The following is a 15,988-nucleotide window of genomic DNA, read 5'->3' as shown; positions in this document are numbered from 1 at the left end:
ACATGTGATACAATAGAGGGAGGAAGGGGTAGGAGATGTGTGCAGTTTAAATAATTAAAATTCAATCCATAGTTAATTTCCATACTGCATCATTATAACAAGTGTGCATCTGTGTGAAGCTATATTTAGATTTCTGAGTGTTACAGAGTCTTTTTCTTTGTCAACACAGTCAACCAAAATGGAGAGAGAGTACCTGTTTGAAAAATTCAGGTGATTTCAACCCACAATGGTAACTCACACAGATGAGTTCTCAACTATCATGAAATCAGCTAGTTGGTTAACTAGTTGGTTATACACCCAATTAATTCCTTCATCCATTTGCTCCATGAATACATATTTGAGCCATGTGTGTGCTTGGGAATATGCAAAGCATGTATACAAAAGTGGGCAAGAATAGACACTGATGCTAAGTGGCCAAAGTTGTGTTTTTCGTAAAATGCATCTTTGATGGTTTGTTCCAGTCCATCTGTCCTTTTTTATTTATTTTTATTTTTATTTTCATTTATGTATTTTTGAGACAGGGTCTGGCTCTGTTGCCCAGGCTGGAAGGCAGTAACATAATCATGGCTCACTGCAGCCTCAACCTCCCAGGTTCAAGTGATCCTCTCGCATCAGCCTCCCAAGTAGCTGAAACTACAGGTGCACACCACCACACCTGGCTAATTTTTGTATTTTCTGTAGAGATGCAGTTTCGCCATGTTGCCCAGACTGGTCTTGATCTGCCCACCTCGGCCTCCCAAATTGCTGGGATTACAGGCATGAGCTACCACACCCAGGCTATTTTAAAATTAATGTCTAAGAGAAAGAATCACAGCTTTTGTGGTCTCCATGTTCCCACTAAGCCAAGAGTTTAGGGACAGAGAGAGACAAAGAAGCAAAATCATTTCTGAGTCTAATTACTCTCTATTTCCTTAGCAGATATCCCACATCAAAAACAAACGACGACAGCAAAAACCTATAAAATTAATATTGCTTATACCATTATTAGTTTATACTAGCAAACTATATTAGCAAAGTAGATATTTCATATTAACTTCTTAAAAAGACTTTCAATCTTTAAGAAGTTAAAATAAAAACCAAGAAAAAGAAAAAGAGTATTAGACACAACTTTGTAACCTAAGCTCCTAAATGAAATGGCACTATTCAGAAATCAGAACTCCCCACCATTTAGAAATGCATTTTTAAAATATCTGTGAAAGATCCTGTTTCTAATTTGTTTTCCAAATCCCATGCATATTTTAGACGTTGAGGGTGGGGAGGAAGAAAAATTCCAAATATTTAATGCAAATTCCACTCCCACCTTCATTTTTCCTTATATTAAAACCAAGGCACAATGGTGTCTTTACCAAAGTGAAAAAAAAATGACCGACTCAAGAGAGAGAATGCCCTAAGTTTTTAAGTCTTTCTTTACAGAAACTCAGAAATGGGACAATAAGAAAGAGGATTGGCCAAGGGAACTAAGACAAATAGCAATATTTTTAAAAATACATTAATTAGATCTTTGCTTAAAACATTGCTAATAGATTTAAATTATAAAGAAGCTGTTTGGTTTTCATTTTTCATTGAAATATAAGCAAATTTCATTTTTCACTGATTACTATAAAACTAAGATTTCTACATCTTCTTCTAGTAAATTCATTTCTACTCAAGACAGAAGCTGAATTAAAAATCCCTAGCAATACATGGCATCTTTGACTTGTCACAGCAAAGTGTTGGGAAGAGGGGTTCATGTCATTCATACCTACACATGCAATACCAAGGGAAAGAGATCTCCATACCATGAAACAGAAGTAAAATCAAACATGAAGGAAAAGAATCTGTGAACAATCAGAATCAAAGACTTAAGACCAAACTTCTTATTCTGCCACATATTCATATTCAGTATCATTTTAAAAGCTTTTGAGAACATCATTAATTTCTGTTATATTTAGTCACCATAGAAATAGGTCTGCTATATTATCAATAGTAGACTATGGGCCAGGTGCAGTGGCTTATACCTATAATCCCAGCACTTTGGAGAGGCAGAGGCGGGTGGATCACCTGAGGTCAGGAGTTCGAGACCAGGTTGGCCAACATGGCAAAACCCCATCTCTACTAAAAATACAAAAATTAGCTGGGCGCGGTGGTGTGCGCCTGTAGTCCTGGTTACTTGGGAGGCTGAGGCAGGAGAATCACTTAAACCTGGGAGGTGGAGGTTGCAGTAAGCCAAGATTGCACCACTGCACTCCAGCCTGGGAGCCAGAGTGAGACTCTGTCTCAAACAAAGAAATAAATAAATAATAGACCATGGTATTTTTTCTGTATTTTATAGAACATAAAATTCCAGCTTATTATAATATCTCAGGCCAAAGAAACCCAATGGTACCATTTGGGGACATTTACCAATACTGGTTCACATAACAAATTGCTCTGCTAAGTACAGGCAGTATTCACACTTCTGAAAGGTTTTATTCTTGAGGAAAGCATTGAAGTCAAAAATATTTCTGTAGAATGTGATTTTCCCATAGAAACATTGTTTTAGTTAGATACTAGTTTCCTGATTAAAGCCCTTAAAAATAAAATTACTACAAAGACCCTATTTAATCACCTAAAAAAGATATAAGTAAGCATTAAACAGTATTTTTGTTAAACTTGTTAATTATAGAGGGGAAACTAATAAAATTAATGCTCAAGTCTATTTAATAATTTTTAAAATGTCTTCTTGTTACTTCTTCCTTTCCTCCAGCAGCTGTAAATTACAAAGTATAGGAATACTACCTTAATCATGAAGCATCAAGCAAAATGCCTAGTGTACAGGAGATGTTCAGTAAGGAAGCAGAACAAATCACCAAGTGAATTAATAAAGTTTTCTGGAGAAACTCATGCAAGGATGTTGCCCTCCTCCTTTTTGTTTTTTCTTTTTTTTGAGATGGAGTTTTGCCCTGTCGCCCAGGCTGGAGTACAATGGCATGATCTCGGCTCACTGCAACCTCTGCCTCCTGGGTTCAAGTGATTCTCCTGCCTCAGCCTCCAGGGCAGCAGGGATGATAGGGGCACATTACCATGCCCGCCTCATTTTTTGTATCTTTAGTAGAGACGGGGTTTCACCATGTTGGCCAGGCTGTTCTCTAACTCCTGACCTCGTGATCTGCCCACCTCAGCCTCCCAAAGTGCTGGGATTCCAAGCGTGAGACACTGCACCCAGCCCACTTTTTTAAGAAATTGTTTAATTCTTTTTTTTTTAATGAGACAGGGTCTTGCTCTGTCATCCAGGCTGCAGTGCAATGGCACAATCACAACTCACTGCAGCCTTGACCTCCAGGGCTCACACAATCCTCCAACTTCAGCTTCCTGAGCTGGGACAACAGGCACACACCACCACACCCAGCTAATTCCTGTATTTTTTATAGAGATGGGGGTTTCACCATGTTGCCCAGGCTGGTCTCAAACTCCTGGGCTCAAGCGATCCATGCACCTTGGCCTTCCAAAGTGGGATTACAGGCATGAGCCACGGCGCTGGCCTGCCCTCCCCTTTTTGAGCCCCTTTCTACCAGGCAAATTGTGCTTGTTGTAGGTATTAGAAATCACTTGGTGTTTTTCCTATAGTGGACACTGCAATTATGTCCCCATCTGACTTCAGAACAAAAATCTGCATGTACTGAATCAGAACATGACTTGCTGGAATTCAAGTTTGTCCTGGAGAGAATAAGAAAACCACACCATCTGCACGCTGAAGGGTACATCTTCCACATATTCTATTCCTAGCCTCCCAACTGCACTCCCAATGCTTCTCTTTAGTCAAAGGAGTCTGGCTTTTCCCTGACAGATGCTCCCCTCACCCTTAAACCAAAGCAGTATTATTTCAAGCATGATCTGTGAATTGATCACTGCTGGTCCATGGCATTGTACATTACAGGATTGATAATCCACATTTACAGCAGTCTGGCCATCGCCACCACATCCAAGCCACGTGATGGCAGGACTCATCTTGCTGAGCAAGATGTAAATCTGTTTAGGTGTTGGCCAACTGGCCTGGGCGAGGTGCATGTGATGCAAGCAGCATGCTGATCCTGTGCAGTCAGCCCTGTATTACAGCGGATTGGAAATTTAAAAAACAAAAGCAAAACAACAAAAAAAATAGTCCTTCACTGCAGAAGTTTGAAAAGCTCTGTAATAAAAAGGCACAAGCCAGCCAGGCGCAGTGGCTCACGCTGGTAATCCCAGCACTTTGGGAGGCCGAGGCGGGTAGATCGCTTGAGGCCAGGAGTTCAAGATCAGCCTGGCCAACACAGTGAAACCCTGTCTCTACTAAAAATACAAAAATTAGCCAGGTGTCGTGGCGGGAGGCTGAGGCAGGAGAATTGCTTGAACCTGGGAAATGGAGGTTGCAGTGAGCCGAGATTATGTCCAGCCTGGGCAACAGAGCAAGACTCTGTCTCAAAAAAAAAAAAGAAAAGAAAAGAAAAATTAAAAGGCACAAGCACTGTAATCAGACAGGACCAGGTATGAGTCTTTGCTCCACTACTCACCTGACGATGTGGCCTGAACAAGTTCCTTTACTTCTCTGAACCTCCATTCTCTCATCTGTGCAGATATGGACGATGGAGGGTACATCTCTGTTCAATGAGCAGCTTCCTCATGCCATGAAATGGGCAATTTTAATATCTGTTCAATATGAGGGTCAATCACACACTTGAATATGCTTTGGATGTGGTTTGTTCCACAGCTATGTAGAAAAAAAAAGGTAGCTGATTGGGGAAAACAGCTATCCTGCAATAAAACAATGAATGCCCCCAGCACTTTCTCATATTCCAGGTAGAAGATATTTTAGTAACAAATTCAGTGCATCATGGACTGGATATGGATACGATAATCCAGTGGTCACTGCAGGGTCCAGACTTAAACCACATGTGACAATTTACTTTGGGCCATTGTCAAAGCAAAAAATTCTCAACTGCATCCAACAACAGCTAAAGACCTAAGAACAGTTTTCGGGAACTGCTTTAATGACTTACAGTCATAAACAAACCAAAAGAAAAAAAACAAAAAAGAAGATGCCCAGGAGAAGAAGAGGGAAAAAATTGAATTTACATGAAACAGAGAGGTAAACACAGATAACTTCAACTAGCAGGCATAGGGCCCTCCTGGCCACTCTGTAAATGAAAAACAAAAACCTTTTCTCATTATTTTGAAGTCCATCTACAACACACCAAGCACAGTATCTAGCAAAAGCAGAGAGCAAATAAAAGTTCCCTTTCGATCCTTCCCATGCTACGTATGCCTGTAAAATTGTGCTTTAATTCTTTCCTCTTTAAGTTAATTCCATTACAGTTTCCTTTCTATCTGTTACAAATGCCATCTGGGTGGAAGCCTAATGATATGTCAGTGTCACCACTTACAATGGTTCCGAAATCTTTTTCACTCTCAATCAGCAACAGTCCCCAAGGACTGCTGGCTAAAAACAGGAAAGCCCAGTAATGCCAAGGCTGATTTATAACATCAGCATCAAGCTCCAGCTCAGGCTCCTTGCACACTTCTGGCTCCTGTTTCACTAGTTGAGTGAGAGGTCACTTGGGTCACGTAGGACCTTACAAGGTTTCTGGGGAGAATAATAGTTTTTCTGTATCCCTTCCTTACAAAAGGCAGTTGATCAGCACTACTGTCTAGACATGCAAAGATATTTTTCATGGACACAAATAGGTTGGTGTTTTGTTTTGTTTTGTTTAAGTGAGAAAGGGATTTACTTTTATTTTAAAGCATGCACACAGCTACAGTAGGCCTTCTGGAAAGCCTTCTTAAAAGAAGATTTGTGTGTCAAGCTCACATTCAGAAATAACAAAGAGTGCAGTGAAAGGGATCTGAGGTCCATGACAGTATTTGACATATTACCTAGGAGACATTGGAGATGGCTTTCATTTTCAGATTCAAGGATTCACCTTTCACACAGGAAATGCAAAAGACCAGACAAAAACCATGTGTTTTTACCCTAATTTTCTGCTTTATATCTCCTTCGTGAATTTTTTTTTTTTCAACCAGCTCCATACTTCCAATATATACCCAGACGCTGACAAAATCCTAGTTTCCCATCCTCCACAAGGACTGAAACACATACGAAGGCTCCTTGGGAAGGACCAAAGAGTACGCACAGAAATTTGGAAATTTCTGCATTCTGTCTCCAGTCCTGACAGCATCTCTCACACAGATTGCCCTGGTGCCATTATTTTAATTACTTTACATGCTGCTTCTACAATCCCGATGATAAAATGGAAAAGTTGTTTTGTTGGAACTTGTGCTGCAAATAGCACAATGACAATATCAGGAAAAAATCTCTCACAGCATTAACTGGCTCACAAAGATTATTCTTAATACAAGCTGTCCCCAACATATGGACATTATTTTTTAATGTCCCAGACCCATGAGCAGGCCCTAAGTAAGTCTGCAACCCCAGACCTTCAGTGGGGGCAACTGCTCACTTTTCTAAGTCAGAAAAGCTCAAGGAGAGGTAAACTGGAGGTATACTCATGTTCAGACAAATGTCATGCCATCTCTACACAGACGGAGAAGTGCAAAGAATGAACAGTTGTGGAGTCCAGGTACCTAGATCTAGGCAAGGAGACAGCTCAAACCACCATCACAATCACCTCCAAAGAGGGAACAAGAATTCCTGGCCTCCTAATTTACAACCCAGAATGTATTTTTTTAATAGAAAAACAAGGTTTAAAGAGATTTTCTTATGGCTCTATGAGCTTTATTAGAACTAAACTTTACAAAAGTAATAAATGAATTGAAAAGTGCCTGTATCATTGAAAGTGGAACAAATATGGTACACTGGTTATTTCTTGAGAAGTTGAGTGAAGTCTTCAAAATAAGGAGGGGATAATTTGAGTCACGTAGTGGCAACTGTTTTATTATTTCTATTATAGGAATCATCATGTCAATAAGCTGCTACAATATAGGACTTCAGAAATAAGATTTTTGAGATACTGAAAGCTTACTCTGTACATAAACTTCTACTTAATACATTTTTATATGAGACCCTGATCTTCCATGATGTTCCCAGACAGTGTCTCTGCAGCTTAGATTAATCCTGCTCAATCATTAACCATTCAACCTGGGCAAAGTTACTGAACTTCACTCCTTACCCCTCAATGTTCTTGCTCATCAAATAGTCAGAAATAATATCTTACTAGGAAAATGAATGGGAGAAAAAATAAAATAGAACTCTATTAGCTTTATTCTGCACTCAAATGAGCAAAGAAATTGTAGCTTCAATGTTTCTAAGTGACTGGTTTAGGACGAGAAGGGTGTATTAGTTTCCTGTGGCTGCTCTAACAAGTTACCACATTAAGTTTAGTGGCTTAAAACCATACAAATTGACTCTTATAGTTCTGGGGGTAGGAAATTTAATGTCCAGGTGTTGGCAGGGCTGCCTTCCTTCTGGAGGCTTCGGCACGGGGAGCAGGAGGCTTTCCATGCCCTTTCCAGCTTCTAGAGGCCACCTGTTTTCCTTTGCTCATGGTCCCTTCTTCATCGTCGAAATGCATCACTCCAATACCTGGTTCCATCATCATCTCTCCGTTTTCTATTTCTGATATCCAGTCTCCCTCTTATAAGGACTTCTGTGGTAACATAGGGTCCACCGGGATAACCTTGGATAATCTCCCTTTTTCTGCTTCTGATGTCCAGTCTCCCTCTTATGAGGACTTTTGTGATAACATAGGGTCCACTGAGATAACCTAGGATAATCTCCCCATCTCAGGATCCTTGATTTAACCATATCTGCAAAGTCTCATTTTCCATATAAGATAATATAGCCAGAGGCTCTAAGGATTAAGATATTAACATCCATAGGAAGACTTTATTCAGACTATTGGAAAAAGGGAGACCCAACTGTAGAAAAGTCTGGCAAATATTTACTCCTATGCAATAAATTAAACAGTTTCTTTAGGTTCAGTCTTTTTAGACACCATGCTCAGTCACTCAGATTTCTGTTCATCAAGACAGTATCCAGGGCCGGGTATGGTGGCTCACGCCTGTAATCCCAGCACTTTGGGAGGCCAAGACTTGTGGATCATCTGAGGTCAGGAGTCCGAGACCAGCCTGGCCAACATAGCAAAACCCTGGCTCTACTAAAAATACAAAAGTTAGCCAGGCATGGGGGTAGGCGCCTGTAATCCCAGCTACTCAGGAGGCTGAGGCAGAAGAATCTCTTGAACTTGGGAGGTGGAGGTGGCAGCGAGCCAAGATCACACCCCTGCACTCCAGCCTGGGTGACAAAGCAAGACTCTGTCTCAGGAAAAAAATACCCCAAAAACCAACAGTAACCAGGTGTATGGGGAGAGGGAAGAGTGTCTCCATTATGGTGATGTGAGAGATGGAGAATGCAAATCACATGTTGTCCTCTACATCCTAGCTGCCCTCTGCTGCAAAGCAGCTAGTCTGGGTTGCTGCCTGGCCCGGTGACCATGGGAGTGAAACCGGCTAGCTCTACAACCCTAGATATTCCATGGACATCTGTAGCTGATGTCCACAGCTGGTGGCCAGGGCCTTAGAGTGCCACTGGCTGGCCTCCAGTGGTGCCGCAGCCAGCTCTGGGTCTCATTTTCCACCCAGTTCCTGGCCTAAGCCCACTGCCTCTTAACTCAGCTGCCTTCTGAGACCTCCCTTGAAAGAATTCCAGAACATCTGGCTCCTTCTGCCATCACACAGGAGCTGAGAGAGGCTTGGTGAGTGCCCTGGGGCCCCCTCCACCTGACCTCACCATATTGTCCTCTTATGTCACTTGGAAGTGTACCCCTTTTAAGCTGGCATGAAGTTACTCACATAGCAGTATCTGCCCAGAACCCTAAACAGAAAGTGGGACAAAACTCTCCTCTGCCCTTGGTGTTCCCACCAGCTAAGACGAGCCCCTCTGCCCTCAGTCCTCCCTCTACTTGTACAATTTGGGCCATCAATTCGTTTCCTCCTATAGGGACATGCCACTCCACCCTTCCAGAAATGGGGTCTATTTCCCCGACTTCCCTCAAATCTGGACTGACTCTAGGGCTTCCTTTCACCAACAGGATATGGTGGAAGTAACATGCTGCCACTTTCAAGCTTGGCCTTAAGAAGACTGACAGCTTTTTAATGTAAAAGTTAAAAAAAAAAAAAGAAGACTAACAGCTTCTGCTTTCTTTTCCTTGAAGGCCAGCTACCTGACGAAGTCCAACTACCCTGAAACCACCATGCTATGAGGGCGCCCAAACCTGCCAGGTAGAAAGGCCACGTGGAGAAGCACTGAGGTACCAGACATGTGAGAAAAGATGTCTTGGACCTTCCAGCCCAGCCCCGGCACCAGCTGAACATAGGGACCAGCCAACACCCCATGGAACAGAATTGAACTAGTCAACTCATGGAATCTTAAGAAACAATAAATTGTTGTTATTTTAAGCCACTAAGTTTGGAGTCATTTCTTATACAGCAATAGGTAATTAAAGCAATCAGAAAAATAAAAAACAAACCATATATACATTCAAGTGTTTCCCCCCCAAAACTGGAATCACAGTGACACAGCACAGCAGTAAGACAGACGCAAAACGACCAGAGTAAGCAGCCATTTCAAAAGAATGCCCGCTCATTTGCAAGGGTTTTGTTGTGCTTTGTTTTTTCACTAAATGCCCTCCCTCATTTAATTCATCTGTAGCCAAAGAACCACTTGCACTACTTTTTTCCTTCTCCAATTAGCATGCAAGGATTTCCCTCATGTTAAGAGAATGTGATATGCAAAGTCACTGGACCACTGTCTTGCATAACAAACCAAAGTCTTTTGACATCAGTGAGAAAATTCCTCAAGAATGCAAAGAACATAATGCCAATTGTTAAGTGTGAAATTCCAGGGTATTAACCCTTTGAGAGATGCTGTCTTGTTCAGTTTTATTTTGGGTTGATCAAAAGGACCGTGAAACTAGATTGGAACATTATGCACCAGACTCCACTGCCTACTTGAAAAAGAATTATACTTGGAACTTGATCTTTTTAAGATCTCCCATATGTCCTGTATTTTAACAATCAGGTTTTAAAACAGGAAGGATCATTGCCATTGAAAAATGGTGTCCAGCCAAGTAAGCCTCATAATTCAAAGTAAAAATCTCAAACTATAGCTGTCATTCAGGCCTTAATGTTTACCTTAGGAAATGTTTTTAAATGAAAAATTGATGGCAAAGCTTTGCCCAAATGATGCTATTCCCAACAAGGATAGAGACCCATGGATTTACTTGCTAGGACAATTTATTGAGAAAGTTGTCAGGGATGAGAGAAATGAGAGAATAATTCAGACAGGAAGGTACAGCCTATTTGATTTTCTAGCTTCTACCTTTACCCTTACTTCTCATTACTAACCCTCCTGTTAGGGATGCAGATGAGGGGCCACCTGTCCACAGAATCTGACGTTATACATAAAGAGTTACACAAAGGACAGGCTTCCAGGTCTCTAAAGCTCTCTGTTAGGAATCAAGAGCAGCAATACACTCATATTTTAAAGTCATCCAGAAAAGAAGTTTAGACTGTGCAAAAAGTCAACAATACACCCTGTTATTTTTAGCTGCCACAATTAATCCACTCAGACAGTGTTCACACATCACGCATCAGCCAGGAATATAACCTCCCTATTTTAAACCCAAATTTATCTGTACTATAGAGCTGAGTGGGGAAAAACAGCAATTTTGAAATCAAACGATCACGGATTTAAATTCCAGTGCTAATCTTACTAAGTATACTGCCTTGGACAAATTATTTAACATCCTAGCCTAAATTTCTTTACCTGCAATGTGCAAGTAATAGTCATAGCTACCTTACAGAGTGGAGAGAAGATTAACTATGATTTCATAGAAAAAAGAAAACTTCAATTAGGAACTAGGCACAGAATCATTATTCAATTGGTGTTAGTCATTATTATTAAAATTATCAAAGTTTTTGTTTTCTTCTCCTATAGTATTAACACGAATCCCCTCAGCCCTTAATCATCCATTGCTGGCTGAAGTAATCACCCAAAACTCATAATAGCACAAGAAAAGATTTATAACTTAAAAAGTGTAGAGGATTCAGTCTATATGTAATGTAACAGATGATGGGTGAGGGGAAATGTGAGTAGAGAAGAAAACATACACATATCATAATAAAATAAGATCTTTGCGAAGTCAACTGTGACTCCAAGAGAATGCAGTCTGTATTTATTTTCTTGGAAAGTTAATGGAAAACTAATTCAGCTAGATGCCTTTTACGTCCTTGATGTAGTCCCATGAGATAAAATGTAATGAAGTTCTTTAAAAACCAGTAAGCACTGTGCCAATAGGGAATATTTATTGGGTGCTTGTTACATGTCAGACACTGTTGGCATTTTATATAAACCATATACTTAACCCTCACAACAAGCCACTGAAACAGTTCTTATGCTCTTCATATGACTGGGAAGGAAGCTGAGAATTAAAGAGATAAAGCAATCTGCCCAAAGTTCTACAGGTAAGAAGGGGCTGGCCAAGATTCCAACTCTATGTCTATAGATCCTCAAAATCTGCTCTTTCCACCAAGCAGGGGGAGGTGGTATGTCTCAAAGCTTTGACCCTTCCTCTGAATTTTGCAGAGAAGAAGGGAAATAGATTACATAATCATTTTTCATTTCATGTCTAGACTCTAGGAAACAACCCATAACCCACTAGGAAGCAGACAAGAAGCATGGGGCTGTGAGCCCAACACTGGAAATGCATCTGAGGAGGATGGAGAAATAACAGTCTGAACATTCAGTTGCAGTTTAGAAGGTCAGCACCAACTTCTGACAGATGTCTGCTATTTTAAATGACAAACTTGCTTGTGCATTGTGCGGAATTGCTACACTTTCCGTCATGAAGCCATAATGCTAGTTTATTTCCAATTTCAGCACTGAAAGACACATAGAAAAAAAAACAGAACAGAAAACCAATTGGCTTTCAATGGAATTCTGTCTGAGATTTAAGCCAGCATGTAATAAAAAAGTTATTCTCCTTAGGCACATTCAATTTTTAGACTGCTAAAGCATGGCAAAACCACAAAAATGATGTCTTTCACATATAAAGATTCAAGAGAGGACCCAAACATTATGTAAAATTAAGTAGGGCCAATTTTTCTTCATCATATTTAAGTTCTGAAGATTATTTAGTAGCTATTTGTAACTTTTGGAACATACTTACAAAAACTGGAGAAATGAAACGACAAAGGAAACATTCCTAATCTTTTAAAATACAGAGATGGGGGCAGGGTGCCCGATGGCTCAAGCCTGTAATCCCAGCACTTTGGGAGGCCGAGGCAGACAGATCTTGAGGTCAGGAGATCGAGACCATCCTAGCCAACGTGGTGAAACTCCATCTCTACTAAAAATACAAAAATTAGCCGGGCGTAGTGGCACGTGCCTGTAGTCCCAGCTACTCGGAAGGCTGAGGCAAGAGAATCGCTTGAACCTCTGGAGGCAGAGATTGTGGTGAGCCAAGATCGCACCACTGCACTCCAGCTTGGGCAACAGAGCGAGAATCTGTCTCAAAAAATAAATAGATAAATATAATAAAATACAGAAATGGTTTTAAAAACATCTTAGCTTCATCACCATCATTTTGAAATTCCTATATAAAGCTATTTCCCCCAAAAAATATAATTTCTCTAGAATTAGAATACACTCCATTCATCTTTGTGCCCCTAGACTCTATTATGGTATTTGGCTTACGTAACGTCTATACTGTATTAGGAATTTAGTGCTGTTCACCAAATATTTCCAATTCTCCTTCCTCCAAGAACATTATAGGATTGTGTTTCCCTGCCCATCCATGTGAAGTTAGGCATGGCCATTTGACTTGCCTTTCATTGACTGGCCAATGAATACGAGCAGAAGTAATATTACTTCTAAGCCAAATCCCACAAGACAGTGTGCATGATTCACCATGTTTCCTTTCCTTCCCCTTGTAACTGGTGACAGGGGGATATCTATCAACGTGCATCTACATGAAGGCCTACATGAAGGCCAGCCCTCCATGGATATGTAGCATAGCCAATAAAGAAAATGGTGTTTCTTTAAGCAACTGAGACTTGGGTATCATTTGTTACTGCAGCATCATCTAACACATCCTGTCTGATAAAAACACTGAATGAAAATTTAATGAAGAAAAATCAAGAAAGGCAAACTGGAAAAATATAAGTGCCATGACCACTTCTGCGGACCTCACCATCCTTTTTCCATAATTCTTTATAGGTTCAAATCTGAGAATACTGTGCTTACCACAGCCTGATACAAACGCTAATATAAACCAAGTTGAATATTCGTTTGAACAGAGCATCATGCTGCCAAATGCCATTGTTGTCACCACCACCTCTCAAAGATACTCAAATCTGTAGAGAACAGTCTGTTCACATAGCTTATGCCAGAATAATAAGTATGTTCCTCAGAAATGAGTACCCTTCACTCGGTGGCTATGGCTAAACGCAAGTGAATTTATATTAAAAAAAACCCATGGGTCAGAGCACTAGAAGCACAAATAAGAAAAAGAAAAAAAATGCTGCTTTGTAGAATAAGACTACTTAAAGAGCCCAAGGGAAAAAATGAGAATAAAGCAAACCAAAAAACAAAAACATACGCATTAAAAAATGGTGCACAGATGGACTGTAATATCAAAAATATGCTATCAAGTTGGGAGGAGGAATTCAGCACAGCCACTCAAGCACCACTCTCCCTCGGCTGGAACTCATCTGGAGGATTTGCACCTGCTATTTACGTTGCTGCATGCCACTTTCTTCCTTCCCAAGAAGAGATTTCAAACAAGGAGGCCCTTTCACAGGCAACTTCGAAAGAGTAACAGTCAGAAAAAAAGTAAGAAGGGGAATCAAATGCTTGAGATGGGAAAGGAAGAAATCACAGAAGAAACCATGGAAGTCTTCAGGCAGCAGTGAGCGACTGTCTTCACACAGCAACTCAACCCCGTGCCTCTCAGCCCTGGCTTTGCCATTAGTGATGCTCTCTCTTCTCACTCACTGCCAGGAAATGACTTAGATACCAAGTGTCAGCTCTTTCATCTTTCCTCAATCCAACCTGAAATCTCAGTCTGGCTTCTGCTCACAGCACTCCACTAAAAATGGAAACCAGTCTGTGCATTTCTGGGGCTGGGACACATAACAGAATATCGAGCCAGCCAAGTGTCACCTTTTACTGATAGGGAGATAAATTGGCTTGCTTAAAGTCACATTCTGAATAGACTTAAGAACTCCAAATGGCCAAATGCATAGTCTATCATTTAATCCCCAATTTACTTGCTTTCTCTGCCACTCCCTATCAGCTCTTCTCATTTGAAATTGGCCCCCTCCCTTCAAGGGCTTGACACTAATCTCTTCTGACATTATCTCATCTCTATTTCCTTTTCATGTGTTTTAAAAACACTTGCACAGCACTTATTGTGTAGTGCTTTAGAGATATTAACTTATTTAATCATGATAGCACGGAGGAGGTACTACTATCATTATCATTATACAGATGAGGGACAGTGAGGTTAAGTGATATAACCAAGGTCCACAGCTAGTAAGAGGCAGATGATTTGAAACCAAACCAACTGGCCTCAGAGTTCATGTTCTTTACCACGACCTCATACTGTCTCTAGCTAATGCTGCATCCCTCTCTCTCTCCAAAAGATGAGAAAGTCAACACCCCTCCTTTGAATAGATCATCTTTGAGGATTTCAATTTCAGAGCAATCTAACTGTTAAGCTGTTAAGACCACCCAAGGAAAACTGCTTATTATTCCCCAGCACACATTTCAGAGAATTTTTTTTTTTATTGCTGAATACACAGAGGGAAAAAGGAACCAGTAAATTCTTCTTCTTTTTTTTTTTTTCATCCAAATAGATGCACCATTTTGTAGGTAAACAAGGTGAGGAAATAGAACTAAGCTCTAAGGACTAGACAATGTGGTATGAGTTAAAGCAAAACTTTAGCTGAATCCGTCAGGAATGATTGATTGAATTTAACTAGGGAACTCATGTGTTTGTACAATCTAAAGAAGGAAGACGTCCTGTTTTGGTAAGATAACCTTAAGTCTGGCTTCTGTTTTATTTTTGTTATGTATTTTTGTAATTTGGGGTTTGAATAAGCAAGAGTGCAAAGGTCTCCTGGCAAAAGCTCCTTTGTTAAAATCCAGAAAAACAAACAATCAACATTGATGTTTTGGAACAGGCCACAGCTGTCCGGCTTTCAAACATGTTACCTTCCACTTCTTTAAGGAAATGAACACACAAAGGCTTTCAGAACTGTCTGGCCCAGCGGAGGTCACTGCTCAGAACCAACTGATTTCTTGCCTAAGACAGGGAGAGGGCAGTAGGATAGGAGGGAGGAAATGGCCCCGAAGACTGATACATACAAAAGTGCCCATTCTTTTGACCCTCAGGCCGAAGGAAAACAAAAATCCATCATTTGTGAGCTTGGCAAAGGAAGCTTTACTTTGAAGATAAATTTTATGGGGTACTTAAAACACATGATATGGCCTTCCTTGGAGTTAGAAGAAGTGAGTAGTTCATGCAGGCAGGCCCTATGCAGTTCAGAGTGGAGAGAGGAAAGGGGTGGGAAGGGCAATGAAAGTTCTCAAAGAAATTAAAAGATCTCAAGCCATCAAAACATCCTCTCCAAATTTTGCAAGAAATGTTTATATGTAAAATAACTTAAGTCTTGCCACTTTCTCTGACCACCAAATAGAATCAGGAGGTGCCAATGATCAATCATTCTTTGATTGACCCAACATGAATTGTATGTCTCTTTCTGTGCCCAGGAATTGTGCAAGGCACTGGAGGTGCCTCCTCTAATAATGCCACCTCTCCATCCATGGCCTCAAAGAGTTATGAGTTAACTGAAATTTCACTGAATACATCAAACATATATTATTTTTATATACCAAGTAGAAATGAGTATGTTTTTTACTTAGTATCTTACTTGTAATGGTTATTTTAGGTGAAAGGAAAACCCACGTCAACTG

The 15,988-nt window shown here is 40.5% G+C and overlaps 1 protein-coding gene across 27 annotated transcripts in view; it reads right to left on the bottom strand.

Annotated features, from left to right (window-relative positions):
• The window catches only part of LIMCH1 (LIM and calponin homology domains 1), a 340,384-nt gene that overhangs the window by 257,526 nt on the left and 66,870 nt on the right, over positions 1-15,988 (bottom strand). The window lies entirely within an intron of this gene.

Source organism: Pan troglodytes, chromosome 3 (assembly GCF_028858775.2).
Source record: "Pan troglodytes isolate AG18354 chromosome 3, NHGRI_mPanTro3-v2.0_pri, whole genome shotgun sequence".
Classification (NCBI taxonomy): domain Eukaryota; kingdom Metazoa; phylum Chordata; class Mammalia; order Primates; family Hominidae; genus Pan; species Pan troglodytes.
Note: the sequence above shows the minus strand (reverse complement) of the source record. Positions and strands in the feature narration are given on the sequence as shown.